At 50.3% G+C, this 23,716-nt stretch overlaps 1 long non-coding RNA gene across 1 annotated transcript in view; it reads right to left on the bottom strand.

Annotated features, from left to right (window-relative positions):
• Window positions 1-14,313: 14,313 nt before the first annotated feature.
• LOC139078180 (uncharacterized) overlaps window positions 14,314-23,716 on the bottom strand; it is a 59,508-nt gene continuing 50,105 nt past the window's right edge. Inside the window, exon 2 of the long non-coding RNA XR_011531016.1 lies at window positions 14,314-18,217. This is a non-coding gene — a long non-coding RNA (uncharacterized lncRNA). The remainder of the gene's footprint in view (window positions 18,218-23,716) is intronic.

Here is a 23,716-nt window from a genome sequence, read left to right as displayed (position 1 = left end):
GCTCACTCCTGTCCAACGGATGGGGCCTCGTTCCCCGGAGCACGAAGGATGCCAAGAGAGGCTGACCCTGGCCCTCCCTTAGTCCTCTGGGCCTGAAGAGGTGAGAGGAGAGGGAGGCAGACCCAGACGTTCTCCAAGTGACCAAAAACAGTGGCTCTGTCCTCAGCCTGCCCCTGGCTGGGGAATGGGGATGCGGAGGGCTCCAAAGGAGTCGAGGGAGCAGCCCCGGCTCCCGGCAGGCACCCTCCCCTTTACCTCGCCTGTAGATTTGACACTTTATAATACAATGTTGGAGGGAAAGTTGTAAGGAATAAAACGTCAACCCTGGAGCATGAATGTGTATCCATCCACCCTAGTCCTGGACTGAGGTGGGTAAACCATCCTTGGCCTCAGCTGAGGAGGCCCGGGCTGCCCTGTGGTCTGTCCATTTGATTTGCCAGCCAGAAGGGAATCCTACAGCGATAACATTTCCTGAGCCAAACGCTGTCCACCAGAGGTGCTTTCTCTGACCTGTGAACGCAGAGGCGACGCGGCTATGAAACACGGCTGCTGAGGCGCGGCAGCTCCTGAGTGCTCACAACCGGCGAGCCACGGGACACTTTCTTCCACTGCACAGAAGAGGAGAGGGTATCTGGGTTGTCGTGAGGAAGGGCCTGGAACTCTCCACTGGCCCCCACCCTCCTTCTCACAACACCAAGGTGAAAGCCACTGGCATACGGGGCGTCTGTCCTGCAAGTCGGAGACACACAGTTGCCCCCCTCTCCATGTCACCTGATGGGCGCCTGTCTTCAGGAGGCTGCAGGTGGACAGCCCCAGCTGCATTTCATAACCTGACCTAGGGCAGGAGTTGCCTGGTGTCCAGAGTGACTCCAGAGGACCCTGATAGGAAAGCTCAGGGACCTCAAACCCAAGGAAGGGCACAGTTGCCTGTGGTTTTGCCGAGCAGAGGCCCTGTCCCTCTGTCCCCACGAGGTGGCCTCTGGGCCCCAAATCCCCCACATCTGGTTGGTCCTCTCAGGCACCTCGCACCTCCACTCCGCTGAGCCGCACGTGTGTCAGGAGGAGTAAATTACTTTTTATGTGACACTGGGGCTGAAATGCATCTTCCCTTATAGCTTCAGCACGTTAGTCAGCATAAACAAAGTTCACCAATGTTTGCACTTTTCATAGGAAAGCCAACCTCTAGAATGCAGGCTTTTGGTTTTTTGACAACTATTAGGAAATTAGGTCAAGCCTAAATCCACTGGCTCGGCAGCCCCGGAGACCCAGTGGAAGAGGGCACAGGGAAGCCTTTTCTGTCCCCAGGATGAAAAAGCACGTCTGTGCATGTGTCTTCTGAAAGATGCTGTTCCACTAACGACTTCTCCTGCATCTCAAGGAGCTTGCTACTCTGCATCAATGAGGAGAGACGCCCCACCCCCAGCTGTGTGCAGACATTCAATGGATTCCGCTTGGGGGGCCTAATTACGTGCCTTTGATGAATGCCTGGGCTGGTCGTGTCCATGGGAGCAGACTTGTAACTGCAGAGGCATCGAGACCAGAACATGCAGCCTTGCTGGGGCTGAGCCCGGCCCCTTGGTCTGCCACAGCCGACAGACCCCAGAGAGGCCTACCCAGTGGGGCAGCCCCAGCTCCCAACAGGGACGTGCCTGAAGTCACACCAAGCAGGGGAAGAGCCATAGATCCAAGAAAAGCGGGGGGCCCATGTTACCATCCTCTCCTCAGCTTGCTCATCTGCCAAGTGGGACCAAGGGAGGAATTCCCAACTCTGCTTATGGAGCACCTGCTCCACGCTGCTCAGGCGCTGGGGAGTTGGCAGTGAAGAAGCCAGAATCGTTTCTAAGTCTACATCTCAATGTTGTGTCCCCAGGGATGATGTGCTTACCCTACAGCTTCCACAGCTCTTCTGAGATGATCTGTGAGTAGAGGGACGACAGCATTATTATTCTGATCAGGACACTTTTGAGAGAATGAAAGAGTTGCCGTTAGTAACAATCCCAGGGCAGCGGGCACAAACACGTGCTGTTTCGAGCAAACCCATTGTGGTTCAGCTCCATGTAAGGGTGTCAGAAGCCCCAAAGCGCTCCCCGCCTTGTCTCCCTGACATTTATCCTGGAGCAGAGGTTTTAATCCCACAATCAGAAGTGAGGCTCACAACGCAGATACCCCTGGGAGAGGGAAGAAGCAGATCTGAATTCACGCCACTGTGTCAGCTTTTCACTGGCAGGGTCAGGGGTCATAGGACGGGAAAAAGGAAGGGTAAGCCTGGGCAAAAATGCTACAGAAACCTAAACCTGGGCCTGAAGACAAGCCCCAGCGCGCTCCACCTGTCCGGTGCCCGTGTGTGCAAGGAGGCCCCCTGTACCTCCCAGAGGGGCCCATCAAGCGTGAGGATGTGGGATCAGTGAGGAAACTGCTTATCCCTCCTTCCAAGCATGCTGACTCCGGATCCCAGCGGGCAGGGCCTGAGTCCCCTCAATCCACACTGGGACGGAGGCACCCGGCACTCTCTCAGTTCCCGGGTGGCCGTCTGGACCACACGCCCCACAAGAGAAGCAGAGAGGCCACAGGGGACACCGTTTCCCCACCAGCCATGTTTTTTAATCTCTGCCAGCTTTAAAAAATAGAAGTACATGATGAAGAAACAAGTCACATTGACGTTGTGAGCAGGTGACCATGCTGTGTATCGATAGAGGATGAACAAGGGTTTTAGCAACAACCTGTTTTAGAGCTAAGAACTGCCGGGCCATCCAGACTCTGTCCTGTTGGCTAAACGATGGATGTCCCAAATGAAACAGAGGACAAGGAACTGAACTAAAATTTAAGAGGAGCAGTTCACGTGACCTCCAGAATCTGCTGGCTCAGGAAAGGGACTATTATTGTTACTATTGTTATACTCCTACACATGCCTCAGCTGCAGAGAGCTGCCTCACCCAGGGGCGTGGCCTGCCCAGGACATCACACATCCAGTGGTTCATTCAGGTGGGAATAGAAAGGCTTGGCCATTCTGACCCAACTCAGGGCAACTCTGAGGCACCCTTCATCTGCAGAGCGCCTGTGGGATTGGCCATCACAAGGCCCGCATCCAGCTGTACCCTGCCTCCCCCTCCTCGGGTACTGTCCTCAGAGCACTGCTCAGTACCCCCTGCATGCTGGCCTCCATCCCAAGGCTGCTTCCTGAGAGCCTAACCTGCCTCGGTACGCCCTCCATAAATATTTGTTGAACGGATGTACTCTCCATTTTCTCTGTGTGTGTGCGTGTATGTCTGTGCATGTGTGAATGCACCTGTTGGGACACTGGGCTATGCAAGCAGAGAAGAAAGGCAGCCAGGTTGGCCTGGGTGCAGTGTGTGCATGCATGTGTGTGCATGTATGTAAGTGCATTGTGCCTGTGTATGCACCGTGTGTGCATGTGCGCATGCACCTGTGAACACATGTCTACTCATGTCTTCTGTCTAATCTCCTTGCCTGGTCAAGTCTGGGGCTCCATACAGAAGGACTTGATAAACACCTCATGGCACAAGAACTTTCCTGTCTCATTTATCCTGGAAATCCTGTGGCTTTAGGAATAAATATAAAGATTTCTAGCATGAAGAAAGTGCCCACTTCCTAGGAAACATCAGTCACAGTAAACCCGCAGCATCTTACGTCTTGTTTCAAGATGGCTAATCCCCATGCAGCGGACCTGAGCAGAGAAGAGGCGACCTCAGCCTGCTTCTGGCTTGAAACCTGTGCAGGTTGATGGAGGAATGTCATTTCTTGACTTAAGCTTTGTGGAAGTAAACGTGGCCTGTCAGAGCCCAACTTATTAAAAATTCTAGAGAATTACAGACAAAAAGTGGCAGATTCATCTTGGGGGTCCAGGCAGATCTCAGCAAAAAGGGCAGCCTTCTTTTTAGCACACAGGACATCACAGTGTTCTCCAGGGGAGACTGCTAAGGACACTAAAAGAGGAGCTGACCCTGGAGAGAGGCACGGGCCACACAGCCTTCACACAGACACAGGATGGCACGGGGCTCAGGGAGCAGTAGCCTCATTCCCCACAGGGCACTGTCCAGGGGCCCTCTCTCGAGCCCCCGATGTCCCCAGGGGGCAGCCCTGGGCCCTCACAAGCTGGCAGAGCTGTGTCCTGGGCCGTGCCCATGCCCCAGTCCATCAATACTGCCCACGTGGCCAATCACTGAAGCCCCAGCCCCAGGGCCTAGGGCCTCCTCAGGAAGCCCAGGGTCCAGCTGGGGAGTCCGGCGAGGGGGACTACGCAAGCACAGAAGGAAGACAGTCAGGTCGGCTTGGGTGCAGTGGGGCTTCCTGGCGAGGGACCTCTCTCAGACGTGACCCCTGAGAGCGACACAGGCAGGTGTGAGGCAGCGCGCAGCCAACGCACGGTGCCGGCAGAGGCAGGTGGCACCAAAGGCACATTTGGGGGGTGCGGACGTGTCAAGGAGGCTGGCGTGTTTCGAGCATATAGGTCCAGGAAGCATTTGTTGAGGAATCAGCCTGCAGAGGTGACAGGCAGCAGAGGACCTGGGCCCTGGGCAGGCTCGGGGCCCTCCACTTGGGGCTCCTCCATGCAACACGAGTTCACCTCCCACGGTCGGCGGATGGAGCAGCGCGAGCTTCTGGTCCTCCTGCCACTGAGCATCAGGCTGCCAGCTGCTGGATGCCTCACTCCACGTGGTCTCTCTTCCTACCATCTACATTCTATTTTCCAGGGGCGACTTCTATTTGCAGCAGACAGTACAATTGCTTTTGAAAAGAACAAGCAAACATAAGATTAATTTAACGGTTAAAACACACTCTGGGTTTTAGAGCACAAGTTTTCCCAAGGTAAACGACTAACCTTTCTGGTCACTCCTGCTTAAACCAACACCACCCATTTGTCATTCTCATGAACCTGCAGTGTGGACAGGGCACAGTGGAGTGGCTTATCTCTGCTCTGTGTGGCATCAGCTGGGGACACCAGGCAGGGGTAGAGGGCTCATTTTCCAGATGGCACACTCACCTTCCACCAGGAGCTCAGCCAGGGCTGGAGGCCTCAGCCCCCTCGAGGTGGGCCTCTCCTCAGGGCATGTGGGCTTCCACACAGCATGGTAGCTAGGATCCGAGAGAAGGCATCAGAGGGGAACAAAGCAGGAATGGATGGCAATTGTATGGCTTCACCTTGACTCACACAGCGTCCCTTCCTCCAGAGTCTATTGCTTGAAGCTACCAGAAAGGTCTGCACAGATCAGAGGAAGGGGCCATATATTCAATCTCTTGATGGCAAGATTCTAGAAAAGCGTCTGTGGTGAGATACTATTGTGGCCATGCAGGAAAAATACAAGCTGCCACATGAGCATCAGGGGACGTGCACGGACCTGTCAATGGAGCCATTCTAAAGATGCCGGAAGGAGTCATCAATCCCAATAATCCTCCACACCTCATTCACTTTCACGTCTGTCCTCCCCACCCGCTAGTCCCTGCCTGGGACTCTGAAATGCTTCGTTGTTAAGCTTAAGAAATACATGACAGTATCAGGAAGACATTTCCATGGGGACGATGCCAACTGCATCCTAGAGTATTACTGGATTCACACATTTCCAGGAATAACACCCCCACCCTCCTTTGCCATACACCAGCTAAACAGAGTGCACCTAATGTCAGGAATACTTTGGCTGTCAGCACCTGAAAAGTGGTCTAGTAGCTTAAAAGTAGGAGTATATTTTGCTCATGTAACAAGACATCTAAGCATGGGCAGTTGCTGGTGTCATCTCAGCTGTGCAAGGATGTTTCCCGTTCTTCGTGTGTTGGACTGTGACCCTTGCCCCAAGATGGCTGCCACCACTCCAGGCATCATGACCACGTGGGCTAGCCAAACCAGCAAGATTCCTTCTCTCAGTGCTTCTCTCACCAATTATCAAGAAGCAAAGACATTTCCCAGCAGCCATCAGGAGTCTACTTTACCTTAAGACTCATCAGCCAGAAATGGATCTCCCCTGGATTTAAAGGAGGCTGGCAGACAAAGTGGTGCTGCCCTAGAGGCTCGGACTAGCCATGGTCACCCCCTGGGGCTAGGCGCTTAGCTCCAGGGCTCAAAAGCAGGGTTTGCTCAGCAAGGAAGACAGGAGGGCATGGTTCCTGCAAAAGCAACCACTGAAGAATCTGAGCTTCTCAAAGAGAGGCCATGGAACCTGAGTAGGAGGAGAGCAAATACTCCATTTTTGAGATTACAAAAAGGCATTTGCTAAGTCTTTTCAAAATCAAACTAAACTATCATCAAAAAGGAAAGAGATAACAAGTGCTGGTGAGGACGTGGAGGGGAGGGAGCCCTGGTGCACTGTCGGTGGGGCAGTAAATCCGTGCAGCCACTCGGGAAACCTGTACAGAGGTTCCTCAAAAAATTAAAAATGGAGCTACCATATGATCCAGCAATTCCACTTTTGGGTATATATCCAAACAAGATAAGAGGATATTGAAAATATATCTGCTTCCCCATGTTCATCGCAGCATTATTCACTATGGCCAAGGCATGGAAACACCGAAGTGTTCACCAATGAACGAATGGATAAAAAAGATGTGAGGTACAAACACACACACACACACACAGAAATGTTATTCAGCCATGAGAAAGAAGGAAATCCTGCCATTTTTGACAACTTGGATGGACATTGAGGGTATTATGCTAAGTGAGATAAGTCAGACAGAGAAAGACAAATACTGTACGATCTCACTTGTATGTGGAATCTAAAAAAACCCAAACTCATAGAAGCAGAGAGTAGAGTGGTGGTTACCAGGGGCTAGGGGGTGGGAGAAATGAGGAGACGTTGGTGAAAAGGTACAAATGTTACCGCACAAAGAGCACAATCTGCTCAACGTGAGACAAAGCCAATTCTCAGGAGGCAAGGTGGTGGCAGAGAAAGGGCATTTTATTACAGCTCGCTAGCAAGGGAGAAAATGGTCGACTAACGTCCAAAAGAACCATCTTAAGGGGGCACAGAATCTTGAAGCAGTTATACAAGCCAGTGGGTCATAGTGGAGGGGGTGGGAACGTTGACCCTCTGGTGTTACAGACTGGGAGTGGCCACACCAGATCTTCCAGTTTTTATTGACGACAGCTGTGAGCATAGACTCTCTGTTTGGGGGCCATCACATTTCAAAGGAACTCAAAAGAACAAAGTTATCATCTTATCGCAGCTGGGAAGTACATGCAATAGCAGGGGTCATAAAACTACAGAGCAGGAGGATCTCCTGGAGGGTGCAAATCCAGCTGGGTTAGTTAGTCAGAGGTCATCCAAAGTTACAACATGGGCTCTTTTCTACAATATGGCTTCCCTTACGTCAACCTTGTGTTGAGCCCATATCACAAACTTCCAGTTAGGACATGATTAAAGTTCTGGGGATCTAATGTACTGCATGATGACTATAGTTAATAACACTGTATTATATACTTGAAAGTTGCTAAAAGAATAGATCTTGATTGTTCTTACCACAAAAAAGAAATGATAACAATGTGACAGGATAGAAGTGTTAGCTAATGCTATGATGATAATCTTTTTGCGATGTATATTAAAAGGACGCGTTACACAGCTTAAACTTACACAATGTTTCATGTCAATTATATCTCAATATCTCTGGAAAAAAATTAAAATTTAAAAATAAAATAAAAAAGCAAAATGAGTGAACATTATGCTTATTGTACCTTCAGTTTCAAGCCTTCCAGAATGCCTGTGTGCCCAATTAGGGTGTGGAGGTCTTTCGTTGTCTTTTTTTTTTCTTTGGAGCATTAAGTTATTCTCTGTGCTATAACCAGTACCCAATCCAGACTGAAATGGATGGAAATGAGCCTTCTCTCTTCCTACAATGACCGTTGGGCTCACTGAAGGAACCAATGACATCCCCACTCAGGTGCACGTGATCCGGTGAGCTCCCAGTGCGGGAGAAGAGAGAGCTGCAGACTCGTCAGCACCCTGCGGGCAGCCAGCCCAGCGGCACCGCTGCAGGGAGAGGCTGTCAGAAGTCCTAAGCTTCCAGAATTTCAAACCCCCTAATGCTTCTGTGCCCCGCAGGGGACCTAACGGAAAAAGCCTGAGAGGCATTCGGTTTGAAAGAGTCCCCTGGGAAGTTTGCCGTGGTGTAATTTGGAGGAAATCACACTTTAAAAAAAAGAAACAAGATGTCAGTAACTAATCTCAAAGAGATCTTGTTAACTTCATTTTCACAGGACATTTGAAAGTTAAACCCAATTCCATGCTGTTTTCTTACCAGACCATCAGAGAGAAAAAAAAAAAAAAAACTCCCTTGGCGTTTCCCTCTGCGAGTTAAGACTCTTGGAGCTGCCGAGAATACAGACTTGCCCAATCGGATTCATCAGCAGCGGCCAAGCAAGTCCCCGTCACGGGCTCCTCTTGGATCCAGCACGTGGGCAACCCCCCAGGCAAGGAGACTGAAGACCTCGCATGGAGACGAGGGAAGGACACGGGCGCAGCTGGTAAGTGGGCGACGGAAGGACGGGAAGCACAGCTGCTCCACTACTGAGCTCTGACACCACCCCAGACTCACTTCTCACAAATGTCTGTGAGGTTTTGTCATCATCCCCATTTCACAGATGATGAAAGGGAGACACCAAGAGTTTGAGTGGCTTGCCCTCTCCTCACAGTGGTGAGCGGTGGAGCCGGGAGTCAACCACCCTCTTCTCCTAAAGACAGGAGGCCCCTGGGTTTGGAGTAAATGGACATGTTTAGAGTCAGTTGGTCTCAGTGTGGTAGGCCTGGGGTCTGGAAGAAAGGCTGCGTAATAGAGTGGGAGCCTAGAGTGGCATATTTCAGATGCCAAGCTTGTCAGGAGCTGGGGGGGCTCTGGAGAGGGGACAGAAGCGGAGATGGAGGTGACTAGAGCTGAAGGAGCGTGCACGCAAGGTTGTCCACCTGGACAGTGCAGCACCGTAGGGTGACTTGGAGAGGAGAGTGGGGACTGTGAACCTGGTGACAATACTGTCAGTGAGAGCAGGGAGGTGTACCAGCAAATCAGATAAGCCTCAAGGAAGCTAGAGTCTGCACAACAAGGGGGGCAGGGAGCCCCGTGTGCCACTGTGGGAGCCGGGGGAACACGACCCCCTCTCTGACCAGCAGGGCCGCGGAGGAAATGAAGCCCTCGGGGGAAGGCCAGGGTTTGGTCATGGCACAAAGGAGGCGGGAATATCCCATGGAAAGTCGGAGATGTAGCGGTGTGTTCAGATGTCACAGGGCTCCCCAGAACTCGGGGATGTCTTAGGTTGGGATGCACGAGGGCTTTTTCTCTTCTCTTTTTTGATTAACAGGCTTTATTTTTCAGAGCAGTTTTAGGTTCACAGCTAAATTGAGCAGAAGATGCAGGGATCACCCATATAGCAGAGCCTCCCTCCGCTATCAAAATCCCCCACCAGAGTGGTACATTAATTACAACTGATGAACCCACACTGACGCATCATTATCACCCAAAGTCCATAGTTTACAGTAGGGTTCAGTCTTGGTGGTGTACATTCTGTAGGTTTGGACAAATGTATAATGAAATGTATCCGTCATTAAAGTATCACACAGTATTTTCAGTGCCCTAAGAATCCTCTGTGTTCTGCCTTTTCATGCCCACTGCCCCACCCCTGGCAACTGCTGATCTTTCTACTATCTCTGTAGCTCTGCCTTTTCTAAAATGTCCTATGGTTGGAATCACACAGTGTGTAGTCTTCTCAGATTGGCTTCTGTCACTTAGTAATATGCATTTAAATTTCCTCCATGTCTTTTCACGGCTTGATAGCTCATATCTTTTTAGTGCTGACTAACATTCCACTGTCCAGATGTACCACAGTTTATTTATCTATTCACCTACTGAAGGACGTCTTGGTTGCTTCCAAGTTTCGGCAATTATGAATAAAGCGGTGACAAACACCCGTGTGCAGATTTTTGTGTGGGCATAAGTTTTTAACTCTTTTGGATAAATACCATGTAGTGTGGTTGCTGGTCATTTGGTAAGACTATATTTAGTTTTGTAAGGAACTGCAAAACCGTCTTGCAAAGTAGCTGTGCCATTTTGCGTTCCCGCCAGCAATGAATGAGAGTTCCCATTGCTCTATATCATCAGCAGCATTTGGTGTTGTCAGTGTTCTCAATTTTGGCCATTCTAGGTGTGTAGTGGTATCTCATTGTTGTTCTAGTTTGCATTTCCCTGATGACATATGATGTGGAGCATCTTTTCATATGCTTGTCATCTATATATCTTCTTTGATGAAGTATCTATGAAAGTTTTTGGCTCACTTTTTTGTTTGAATTGTTTGTTTTCTTATTGTTGAGTTTTGGGGGTTCTTTGAATATTTTGGATAACAGTTCTTTATCAGACATGTTTGCAAATATTTTCTCCCAGTATGTGACTTTTCATTCTCTTTACAGTGTCTCTCATAGAGCAGAAATTTTTAATTTTAATGAAGTCCAGCTTATCAAATCTTTCTTTCATGGCTCAAGCCTTTGGTGTAGTATCTAAAAAATCGTCATCAAATTCAAGTCACCTAGATTTTCCCATCTAGTCATCTAGAGTACCTTCAAGGAGTTTTATAGTTTTTCATTTAGGTCTGTGATCCATTTTGAGTTAATTTTTGTGAAGGGTGTAAGGTTTGTGTCTAGATTCTTTTTTTTTTTTTTTTTTTGCATGTGGATGTTCAGTTATTCCAGCATCATTTGTTGAAAAGACTATCTTTGCTCCATCGTATTTCTTTTACTCTTTTTTCAAAGATCTGTTGGTTATAATCACGTGGGTCTATCTCTGGGTGCTCTAGTCTGTTCCACCGACCTCTTTGTCCATTCTTTCACTGGACGAACCAACCACATGTCTTGGTCACTGCAGGTTTATGGTAAGTCTTGGAGTCTGTAGCGCCAGTCCCCTAGCTTTGTTCTTCTCCCAGAAGGCTTTCATCTGGGGTGGGAGCCAAAGTCAGCAGAAGTGCGAGATGGTGGGTGTGAACAGGCCCCAAGATTCCAGCTGAACCTCAAGTGGAGAAACCCAAGCACAGGCCTGGGCAGTGTGTTTGTCCAGGGCTTTCTGATACTCAAACCTCCTGCTCAAATGTGCAACCCACACACCAGCCTGCAAAGTAAGGAGGACTCACTGTGCCATCCCTACTTCATAGCGAAGGAATGGAGAAGTAGCACAGGGAAACAGTGTGCCCAGGGTCACACAGCGAGTCTGCAGCAGAGTCACGAGTGGAAGTCTGGAACAAGTGTTATGACTCTCCTGTCTCTGGGGATGAGGACCCCATCCCTGCCCTGTTCCCAGAACTAGAGTCCCTGGCAGTGGGTCTTACTGGTCATGCTGGAATTCTCACCCTCCCTGCTCCCCCATGACTGGCACCATGACCTTCTGTGCAAATGGCCCTCTGCTGGTGCTGCAAAGCCAAGGATCACCATGATGAATGTTTAGTCCATCGTGTCACCTGTAAGGAGACCATGAGCAGACACAGCCTCACTTCTGTGATATTCCTGCTCAAGATGCACAGCCTGGTCCTGGTATGAAGAAACATCAGACAGAAGTTTTCTAATCCGTAATCTGCAAAAGTAGCAAGGCCGTGAGAGTCATGGGCGACTGAAGAGCTGCACAGATTGAGGGGGCATGACAACTGAAGGCAACCTGTGATTCTGAGCCAGATCCTTTTGCTATAAAGGACGTTATTGGGACAACTGCATAAACTTGAATGGGGCCTAAGGACCATGGGTGTTAATGTATCTGTGATAATTTCCTAATTTTGATGTAGCTGCATTGTGTTTACAGAGGAGAATGTCCTTGTTTGTAGGAATCACACAAATTACACACCAAGCTATTTGGGAGTGTTAGATCGTCATGTCGGCAATTTAATCTTAAATGGTTCAGAGGGAAAAGGGCCTTGTACTATTCTTGCTTTTTTTTTTTTTTTAACTTTGAGATTATTTCGAAATACAAAGGGTTGTTGTTGTTGCTGCTGCTGTTGTTTTCAAGTATAGCCATGGAGAGAAACCCAGCTATCCCTGGGGGGAATGTAAGTGCCCCTGTCTATCCTAGGACACTGAGGCATTACCACGGAACCCCTAAGGACCAGGCGTATGCTCAAGGCTGGCATGAGTCATCCACCGGCACCCTTGCAGGAGCTGGCCAAGCACACCCAACCTACACTTGCCTAGACAGAGCACAGAAGGGCAGGAGGTACTTCTCTCCCAGCCCGGCTTCAGAAACCTGCCTCTTTCCTGCACCTCTGGGCTGTGAGGCTTCATGGAGATTGCATCTAGGCAGGCTCCCCAGTGGGCAACATGCTCCCACAGCCATGACTGGGGGAGCGAGGTGCCTCTTCCCGGGGATTCCAGCAAGATTCCCCGGAACCTCCGATTGGCCCACGGCTGAACCAGTCCTGTGGCTGGGGTAGCAGAGACACCCTGATTGGGCAGGCTGGGTCATGTGGGGGGCTGGGGGAATCAGCCTTCCACATCCGCCGTGGGTCGCATCCTGACCAGACACCTCCTTACTAAGAGAGCAAGAGGAATGAGTGAGCTGGAGTGGGGTCTCCAAGTCCCCAGCCTGCCTGGCACTCCTCATGCCCCAGCCTGGAAGCCCAGACCACCTCCATCCTGGACCCCCAGAACACAGGCTGGGGAGATGGGTGGGACCCTCTGCCTTTGCCTCATGCCCCACGCCCTTGCTCACAACTTTGCTTAGGGCAGAAATCAAGACACCGAGGCTAGCAAGACTCAAGGGTGAGTGTAGTTTATAGTTTATAAACAAACAATAATTGCCATATCCATCTGGTACACATAGGTTTCTGTGCTTTGGTTTTGTGTAAAGTGGGACACGCTTATAAATCAGTGTGCCCAAACCACCCAGTTGTAAGATTTACTTTTTTTTTTTTTTTTTTTTTGAGTAATCAGCCCCTGCAGGTAAATGCAGCAGAAAAATGGGAAAATTCATGGACTTAAACAATCAGAGACATCTCTAAAATGGTTACCCAGAGGTCCATGTAATCTACAGCCCATCCTCATCAGAGCCCTCTGGTTGCTGACTAAAAATGCAAATTCCAGGCTTGCCCGCTGACTAATACAGAATCCAGGAATCCGCTTTTAATAACCTCCCCTCCTTGCGGGGACAGGGGACCAGGGGTCAGGAGTGGCAGACCGCGAATGGGAACTCCTGACGATGGCAGAAATATTCAGAGAAGCTGCGTGTGTGAGAGAGACAGAAAGGTGGGCGCATGAAGATCTGATCACAAAGAAGCAAATGGGGCAGGGCATTCTGGTGTCACACAACGTCTTCGATCCACAATGACAAAGTAGAAATGAAAACTCCCTTCTCTTCTCTTTTAAATGTTTTCCACTTTGCCCAGCCAGAGGAGCGCCTGGCAATACAAGGCTTGTCCAGCTGTGTAGAGAAGGCTGCCCCTGCCATCCTGCCAGACACCGGCACCAGCTGGAGCTCGCAGGTGCTCCCTCTGTGCTCACCACCGAAGCCTCGGGGGTTGCGATTAGAGCACATGGATCCTTCTGTTGGACATATCTATTAATTGCATCTTTTTTCCAGAGCACATTCTTTTCAACAAACTCATATCTATTCTATCACTAAGATGAACTCAAAGACCCTCCAGTAGGTCTCTCACCAACCTGACACGTCCTTTGTCTTTAATATTCCTCATGGAAAATAGAGTGATGTTTGATCTGAAAAGTGAAAATGAAACTAGCATGGGTCGTTAATCCCCACATCTCTCTCTCTTTGCTCCTTGCTATTTGCACTTGTACAACGTGCACACACCGGGCTGCAAAAGCTGCTCCAGCCTTGTAGAGCCAGCTCCCCAGGACGGCAGGGGCCAGGTCCATCCTTGCTTTCTTCTCAGCCTGTGCGGCTCCCCTGGTTTGACGGGACACCCATGGTCACCAAGCTGTGGGTTGTGGATCACTGCAAGGGGCTGTGGATCAATATGTGCCCCAGGAATAACCCATAATGCAAGAACAGAGCCTCACACACATGAATAGCGCCACCTGTCAAAGGCGTCGACGGTGCCGTGACCGATTAATGCACTCTTTCTACCTGAATCCAGGAGCGGTTTGGATCACTATTGTCTGGAAACTCTAAATGCTATCATGCTGTTTATGTGATATTTTCTTGATGTTTTAAAAGGAATCCTCAGAAAGTAAAGCGATGAGGACCGAGAAGAGAGCAGCGGTTTCCAGGTGGGGACTGGGGAGGGACCCACAGCTCCAGCGAATCTGGGGATGAGCGGGCTGATCTGTAGCCCAACTGCGGCGATGGTTACATGACTCCACGTATCTTGCAAAAGGCACAGAACGATACACCAGAAAGAGTGAGTTTTACTTTAATCATATTTAAAATTATATATTTTATTGAATTAACACATTTTAATAAATTGAACAAATAAATTTTTTAAAAAGAAATCCTCAAATGACAAAACTCTTGTATAGTGGGGAAAGATGATTCGGACAGACCCGCCACTTATGAGCTGAGGGCTGTAGATGACTGACTTAGCCTTCAGCGCGCCCTCAGCTCCACTCAGAAGGGGCTGCGGTGGAGGCGCAGACCTACCCACTGAGCCCCTCTGAGCTTTGGCTTCTGTTCTGTACAACTGAACCTGTGGGGCAGTTACAGGCATTAAGTGAAACACCTACATCACATAGTGGCTCTGCGCCAGCGCCCTCCCGGCCTCTAGTCCCTGCTCCTCCACCAAAACATCCTGACTCCCTTTGTGGAATCCACCCTCTCAACGATCCCTCTCTCCACCCGTGATTTTCAGGGATGGGAACCAATCCCACTGACTTCCCCCTAACCACCGTGGTGGCCTTGCAGTGACATTTAACCCAACCAGAGACCATGAGAAGGAGGAGCTTGTGAGAGAAGAAGAGCTTCCCCCTTCTTCCATAAGAGCTCAAATGACACCTGTTTTTTCCCATATGCCAGAAATGAAGGTTGGGACCCTAGGAGGTGCTGGGAGACATCTTGAGACCAGGAGGCCAGAGGCGGCCTGGAAGTGGATCAGGGAAATGAAGTAAGAAAAAATGACTCTTGGTCACATTACTGATGCCCTGGAGCAAGCCTTACGTGAGGCTGCTAATGCCCCACTCAGCTGTAGGGGAGTCAAGGTGAGTGAGATGTGGTTCCTGTCATTGGGGGCTTACTGGTGTAGGGAAGACCCCCCGATCACTGCAAAACAAGGCAAGCAGCGCACATACAGAAGACCGTCACTTCCTCACGTCCAGGCGAGCTGTCCTAAGAGTGACTGCGCTAATGGTCATAGCAGCATTACTCATCGCAGCAAAAAAAGTGGAAGCAACCCAAATGTCCATCAGCAGATGAATGGATACACAAAATGTGGTCTAGCCATACAATGGAATATTACTTAGCAATGAAAAAGAGTGAAGTACTGACACATGCTACAACGTGGATGGACCTGGAAGAAATTATGTTCAGTGAAAGAAGCCAGTCACAAAAGTCCAGGTATTCTGATTCTATTTTATATAAAATGTCTAGAAAAGACAAGTCCATCGAGACAGAAAGCAGGTGAGTGGTTGCCAGATGGTGAGGGGAGGTGGGAATAGACAGTGACGCTTAATGAGCGTGGGTTTCTTTCGGGGATGATGAAAGTGTTCTGTAGTTAGATAGTGGTGATGGTCGCACCACACTGTGAATGTACTAAAAGCCCCTGGATTGTACACTTTAAAATGGTTAAAATGGTGAATTTGTGTTGTGTGAATTTTGCTTCAATTTTTTTTTAAACTCTATTAATCTGTTTTTCTAAATTTCTGCAGGGGCAGCATCTGGTCAGGGCTCCTTTGTCAGAACAATGTGGTTGAGGTTAGGAAAGTAAACTAAATACCTGCTCACAGCGGGGAGGGGAAATGTTCTGAAGCGACTCAGAAACACAGTGGATCCAGTGGGAGTTCAAGTACGTCTTTAATCTGTTTTTAAATATGTCACAGAGAGGATCTTAAATCAAAGGCTGTAGGAAAGTGTTGCCAGTTCCATCAGAAACCCTTCCAAGGACAGGAAGCAGAGGAGTGGGGAGGAACCTGATGGGCTGATGCCTTGCTTGCTCTTCGTTTTTAACCCCTTGATCACGGTTGCAGAGTTCTGAGTGGAGGGACCTAACACAGTGCAGGGCCTTCCCCATGGCCTTTGTTCTTGAGGCCCTTTAAGGAAAACAAGAAAATCCCATTCATAACATGTCTGTTCACCATAACACAGCCCTCGAGAGCATGAAAATAAGTGATTGCTTATCTTAGACCCAGAACCATCTGCCACTGCAACCCAGAGAAGCGGTGCACTGATGGCAGAAGCGCCATGCAGGAGGCCACGTTTAAAACACACGCATCACACTTTATGTAAAGGTCAAAATTAATGTTACGTTGAAAACATTTTTCAAAGTACAATTATCTTGACTTGTGAAGTGAACCAAATTCCTATTAGGTTTATAGTCTCAGGTTTAAGCTGCACACATTTCACCAGAAGGGCCTCCCTGATCAGTGGAAAGCTGAACTAAAGTGATGTTAGAAGGACCCCTCCAGCAGGCTGTCCTTGTCCATGCTCATCTGTCGTGCTCAGCCTCCAGGGACAGGCAAGAGCGCCTTGTCCCCATGCATCCTGCAGCTATGTCACCGTACGCTCTTGCTCTCTTTAGCACAGATGAGTCCCTTCCCTGTTGGCTGGCGTCTGCATCTGGGAGCCCCTGACCACTGCAGCAGCAAGGAGCACCCACGCCTCACTGGCCCACAGCCGGAGTCACAGCCACTGACAACGCCAGTCTGGGACAACCGTCTTCCAGAGATGGACAAGAACCCACTGCGTGGTATGTCTGCCCTGCCCAGCGTCTCCTCCAGCGGTGCCTGGAAGGTGGACAGCCCCACGTGGGAATGCCCCAGCTTATTAGTTACCTACACTGGGTAACAAAAACAAGCCTAGCAGCCTTGAGCAACACTGATTTATTATCACACACTCCTGCAGCTCTGCAGTCCTAAGGGCACGGCTGGGCTCTCACAGGCTAAGTGAGGTGTCGGCCACACCGTGCTTTATCTGGAGGCTCTGGGCAAGGCCCACTTCCAGGCTCATTCAGGCTGTTGGCAGAATTCAGTTCCCAGTGGCTGTAGGACTGAGGTCCCCATTTCCCTGTTGGCCATCAGCTAAGGACTGTCCTGAGCTCTGGAGGGCATTCTCAGTCCTTACTCATGACCACTCCACCCCAAGGCCAGGGATGTAGAGCCTGCCCGTCGCCTGTGAGTCTCGTGACGGCGCCCCAGCTCGAGACTGTTCTCTGTGTGAAAGGGCCCACATGGTGAGGTTAGGCCTGCCTGGAAGGCCTCCAGATTGCAATCCAGCGCTGGTGACCTGGTCCCATCCGCGTGTGTGAACCCTCCTGCCATCCACTGTGTCATCATTGCAGGGCTACTCAAGGCCTTGGGTTTTAGGTGGGAAATCTTGGGCGGCATCTTTGAATTCTGCCTCCCACAGCCTGTGGTAAGAAATAGTGTAAGCTCAAAAGTCAAGTTCTCATTTCCAGCACCCCCAACCTCCGTTTACACACAATTTCTGGGCCTGGTGATTACGCTAATAATAATAATAACTATGACAGCCAATGCTTGGTGCCAGGCCCTCTGCTCAGCACCCAACAAAGTAGCCTCATTCAAGACTCACAACCCTCTATAAAGCCGACTCTGTCACTGATCCCATTCTGCAGAGGAGAAAATGGAGGCTCAGAGAGGTTAGGGAATGTACTCCAAGTGACACAGGCAGTATGCATGCCAGCTGCAAAGAGGTGGGCCCGGAGCTGGCGGCTGTGCTCCCACCTCAGGAACGGAGCAGTCATGGCTAGTTTCCCCTCTAAGTGGGCACTGAGTGCCTGGGTAGAGTTCCAGACTCCTGACCCCACACTGTGACCCACCATCACCCCCTCTGTGCTCAGCTCAGCTCCACCTTAGTGCTCCGTCCTGTCCTCCTGTCAAGGTGTCTGAAGCCCACTGGCCTACAATTAAATATCACAGGGCTTTAAATTGTTTATCATTTGCTGTTGACTCATTCCACCAAGGATTTGATAGAGCACACCAGTACACAAAAATGGGGGAAATGTGAATAAATGTTCTCAACTCAAGACCGTGGGAGAGCCAGGATAGCGTGGAAACTGAAGGCAGGTCAGCCGTCTAGGCTCCAATGTCCAACCCAGTTCCTAAAGCTGAACGTAAAGTTTTCTCTCAGCTCCCTGGTGAACAAAGAAAGAGAAAACCACAATCAGTTACGAAATGAACTCTGCAAAAGTAGACTGTGCTGGCTCCTTAGCAAAAGCCTTTCCCAACTCACAGGGCTGGAGAAAAGTGTGTCCCGTGAGCCTCCTACAAGGGGCTGGGTTACTAGGGGAGAAACCCCTGGCAGCGTCCCTGAAGTGCCTGCGGGCACAGGCCCCGCGGTCGTTCCCCTCGCCGCCGCCCGGAGCGAGCTGGGCCGGCGCCGGGCTCCACGCAGCGACCACAGCTGGGCAGGAGTCTGGGCATTCCAGGCGCTCGGCCCAGCGCACCCGGAAGAACGGAGGGTCTGCGTGTCCGACAAACGCCCCCAAGATGCCTTTCTCTCATCCAGAGTGGACACTGCCCTTCAAGTTCTCGTCTCCAAGAAAGGCCTTGCAGGTAGGTATTTTCTCCTATTCTCAAAAAACAATTAAATGAGCAAGATTGGGTGGACAGACTTTTGTGAAAATTGACAAGACTAACTCAGGCCCTTACCAGCCCAGCCCAGTGGGAACAGAGGTGGAGCAAGGAAGAACGGATGTGTGGGGCCAGGTGCACACACATGCATACACACTCACACATGGACATGTGCATGCAAACGTTTGTGCATACACTCATACACAAAAAGATATACATATATGCACATACACGTATGCACACTCACCCACACAATTCCAATTTCAGTATAAACACTCATGTTTATAATTTCTCCACTGTCTAGGATAGCCAAAAGATTTTAGTCCAGAAATTTTCCAAAGTAAAATGAGCAGTCACACATCACAAACATAGAAATATCTCAGGAAGAATGCCGCACCAATCTCTAGAGTTGTGACAGAGCTGCTGGTGAAGCCAGCAGAAATAAGTCACTGGAAAAACCTGAAAGTCTCAATAAAAATTCCAGGGAGAGCACAAGATCTGAACAATCCGAGTGAGCGGAAGAGGGAAGAGAAAGCCCGCGGCCTGCGAGAGGCGGTGGCTGCCGGTGGCTGCCGGGCGGCCTCCGGGTGCTGCTCAGGGCCTGGCCCGCCGGCTGCTGCTGCTCCTCCCGCTGTGGGTCAGTCAGGAAGGCTGGGCGGGGGAGCGCCTTCATCGCCTCCCCCAGGGTGCCCTGGATGACAATCTCAGGTCCACCTGCAAACACGACATGACTGCAGCCTGGACGCCAGGGCTTCCCGCTCTGCCGGCCCCGGGACCGTCTCCTGACTCGGATGCTCTCCGCTGACTCTCCTGAAGGTTCCCCATCGCTGAAGACAGTGACTTTGCTCTCACCGTAAGGCATCCCTTCCGCTTGGTTAATTTGTACCAGTTTCCAGCTGCATCTCGAAACTGAGCACTTTCTGACCTTTCCCTTAGAAGTGTGCTTCCTTTTTGTGTCACTCACTTGACGAGCTGGTGTGTTCTAAGCACTTTGCCTGCGTTGACTCTGTTTAATCCTTGTAACAACCTATGAGTTGGAGACGATGGTCATCCATGCTTTACCAGTGGGGAAACTGAGCCACAGGGCAGTTAAATCACTTCCCATGACATACAGCTAGAAAATCCTACGGGGACTAGCTAAATATTTTGAGGAAAGGGTAAAATGTAGACTTGAGTGCAATTTGGAAAGGATTTTGACAGTCCTGACCTCCAACCCCAGATTCCACAGAAATATCCTAGGAGAACTCACGGGGTTTTCTAGAGCATCCGCTAACGCCATCCTCATGTCCGGGAAACAGCCTCTTAACCCCATGGCCCATCCAAGTCTTTTGATGTCTGCAGCCGCCCTGGAGCCACTCAGGAAGGACGCGTATCTCTCTCGACAGCCATTTCACTCGATTCCCTCTCACCTCCACAGCCAGTCTTGTGAAGAGAAAGATTCGGCATTGGGAACTAAAGTGGAATGAGTTTGAGGAGAGAGGATTGGATGTGCCGATAAGCCCCGTGTTGGACAGAATTCTGAAGTGACCTCCATGACCCCCCTTTGAGTGCGTGATGAGATGTCATGCCTGTGACCACACTAGGTTCTATGGCATAAGGGAGATCATCCAGGTGGACCTGACCTATTCTCATGCACCCTCTCAAAGCAGAGGATTTTTCCAGCTAGTGGAAGAAATGGAAGCTGGTGAGATTCCAAGTGTCAAGGATTCCAGGTGCCGTTGTGGGCTTTGAAGATAGAACAACGTGGGTGGCCTCCAGGAGCTGAGAGCAGCCTCCAGATGACAGCCGGCAAAGAAATGGGGACCTGAGCCACCAAGAATTGGGTTCTGCCACCCACCTGAATGAGCCTGGAAGTCGGTTCTCCCCCAAATCCAGCCAACAGCCCAGCTTCAGCCTGTGAGACCTGGGTCGGAGAACACCACTGAACCCAGACTTCTGTGTGTTGTTTCAGGCTGCGAAGCTCATGCCATTTGTTATGCAGTGTGAGTAACTAATACACACCCTGAGGAGTCGAAGGCAACCCCAGGCAAGGAGGTGCGCTGGAGGTGAGAGAAGACAGGTGGCTTGATAGAGGAACCTGCTGGGAAGGCTGGCCCACCTTGGGCTGCAGGGATGTTTGGGGGGATGGACTGGAGCCTGTGGTTAAGAAAAGGGATTCTTGAAACAGGCTTAGGTGTGTTTGAGTCCTGACCTGATCCCCACATCTGTATGACCTTGGGAAGCTGGCCTCCCTGCGCTTCAGCTCCTGTATCTCTGCAATGGAGGTGAGGAATATGCCCAATTCATGAGCCCCTTAGAAGGACTAAATTAAAGGATTCACGTGGAACCCCGACATGGTGCCTGGCCCAAGGGCAGTGTCTGTTTACACAGGAAGAGACACAGCCCCCCGTTGGTGGCAGACACAGTTGGGCCCCCCAAAGTTGTCCATATATTAACCCCCAGAACCTGTGAGGTGTTGCCTTCCATGGCAAAGGGACTCTGCAGGTGTGGTTAAATGAAGGATTTTGAGATGAAGAGATTATCCTGGATTATCAGGATGGGCCCAATGTAGCCACAAGGGTCCTTATGAGAGGGAGGCAGAAGGGTCAGAGTCAGAGAAGGAGACGTGACGAAAGAAGCAGAGGTGAGAGAGAGGAAGACACCACACTGCTGGCTGGGAAGGTGGAGGAGAGGGTGGCTAGCCACGCCAAGCTGGGCAGCCTCTGCAGCTGGAAAAGGCAAGAACACAGGTTCTTCTCTACAGCCTCCAGAAGGAGCCAGCCTTGCCTTCAGCCCATTGAGACCGATTTTGAACTTCTGACCTCCAGAATCATAACATAATAAGTTTGCATTGTTTTGTTTCGTGAGGAAGATTGTCGCTGAGCTAACATCTGTGCCGATCTTGCTGTATTTTCTGTGGGATGCCTCCACAGCATGGCTTGATGAACAGTGCTAGGCTGCACCCAGGATCTGAACCTGCAAACTCCGGGCCTCTGAAGCATACCATGCAAACTTAACCACTATGCCGCCAGTCTGGCCCCCAATTTGTGTTGTTTTAAGCCACTAAATTTGTGGTAATTTGTTACAGCAGCTGCTGGAAACGAATGCACCTGCCCCCTGAAATCACATGCTCCTTAAGCTTTCGTGGATTTGAGCCTGGGCAGGGCCAGAGGCACACAGTAGGCACAGGGACAAAGCAGTGCCGCTGGCCTTGGTCCCAATTCTTTTGAAGGAAGTCGCCCAGGGGACCGTGTTCCCTGCAGTTCCTGTGTATACAGATGTGTGTAAAATATAGAATTACTTGAAGCAACAGGAGCCCAGTTGTTCAGAAATTCCACACTGAGCACTGCAGGCAGGAGACCGTGGCACTTAGCATCTCAGCCCTGAGGCTCAGAACCCCAGCCCATTGTTGGACAGAAGTCCAAGGTCACAGGTCACAGGCTGGACAACACAGAATGGAGAAGGTGAGAAGAGCAGGGAGGATCCAGGTAGCACGGAAACTTAAATCTCGGATTGAAGGCTTCTCCAACAACTCGGTGGTGGTGCCATGCCCCCAGCATGGTGATGCCTGGGCCTTTTTGGGGAGGTGTGTGCATGTGCAGACACCCACACACACACGCGGAGGTGCTCAACTGTTAACACACTATGTATAGTCCATGGAAAAAAATATGGGCCTTGTTGTTCCAGGCAAGCCCTTGTCACCAAGACTACAGCTGGGAGTTTCTCTGCTAGCAGTCTAGCTCCCAGGCCAGGGAGGGTTATCCGTACCAAATTTTGCCTCCCTGAGGAAAGAAACAAGATGAAGACTAGCTTGGTTCATAGGGTTTTAGGCAACTTTATTGACTGTGAAAACCTATGTGAGTAGATATTATGGTTTATTTAACAGATCCTCAGTTAGCATTTACTATTTATTCCAAGGGAGGGTTTATTTTTTATCATCCCCATTTTACAGTTGGGGAAACTGAGGCCTAGAGAGATTAAGAAATTGTCTAAGGTCCCATTGCCTGCAAGGGGCAGAGGCAGGATTTAAACCAGGTAGTTTGGCTCCAGAGGGTGTAGACATAACGTCTACACCACAGCATCACAACTGCTATGGGCTGAATGTTTGTGTCCCCCCAAAATCCGCATGCTGAAGCTCTCGTCTCCCACGTGACGGTGTTTGGAGATGGGCCTTTGGGGGATAATTAGAGTTAGATGCGGTCATGAGGGTCAGGCCCTCACGCCGGGATCAGTGCCTTTATAAGAAGAAACGTGAGAGAGCTCTCCCCACCTGTCTGCTGTGTGAGGACACAGTGAGAAGGTGGCCATCAACAAGTCAAGAAAAGAGTCCTCAGAATGGAAATTGCCTTGCTGGCACCTAGATCTTGGACTTTTCCACCTCCAGACTATGAAAAACAAATTTCTGTTGTTTAAGGCACCCAGTCTGTGGTATTCTGTTATGGTGGCCTGAGCCCACTAAGAGAGATTTAGGGCTAAGACAGTGACCTATTTTATAGAAAGTGATCACTACAAAATGGCCCACGGTGACTTACTAGCATCGCCTTCCTGCTTCTGAACCACCCGCGTCTTACAATAAGCAGGAAGGTGTTCCAACCAGCTCATCCTTGGATCCCACTGTGCCCTCCTGCCTTCCTCACAGGCACAGGGAGCTGGGACATTGGGCTCCTGCTCATCAGCACCCAGGAAGCCAAGATGTTCCTGAAAACTGCGTCCCAGCCACAGGAACCGCCACCCTTCCTGCCCTGCCCCATGTCCAGTGTCAGTGCCCTGCCCGTGTCCAGCGTCAGTGCACCAGAGACAGCCTGAATACTAGTTGCAACTGGAGCCTGCGAGATCCTCAGCTTTGTTTAGAAGAAGGAGAGGAGAGAAGGAGAAGAAGGAGGAATAGCAGTTAGTGGACATCTGCCAACCACACACATCGGATGCCCCACGTCACTTACACCCGTCTTCTTCTTGCATTACTTCTCATGGGGTAAATCTCACTTTCCAACATGAAATCCAAAGTCCGATGTCTCCCAACCTCCTCTGTCTGTGGTGAGGAGGCAGCGTGCTGTGGGCCTGCCCTCTGGAGGCACCCACGC

Source organism: Equus przewalskii, chromosome 21 (genome assembly GCF_037783145.1).
Source record: "Equus przewalskii isolate Varuska chromosome 21, EquPr2, whole genome shotgun sequence".
In the NCBI taxonomy this organism is placed as follows: Eukaryota; Metazoa; Chordata; class Mammalia; order Perissodactyla; family Equidae; genus Equus; species Equus przewalskii.
The sequence above is the reverse complement of the archived record's forward strand: the minus strand, read 5'-3'. Positions and strand labels throughout refer to the sequence as shown.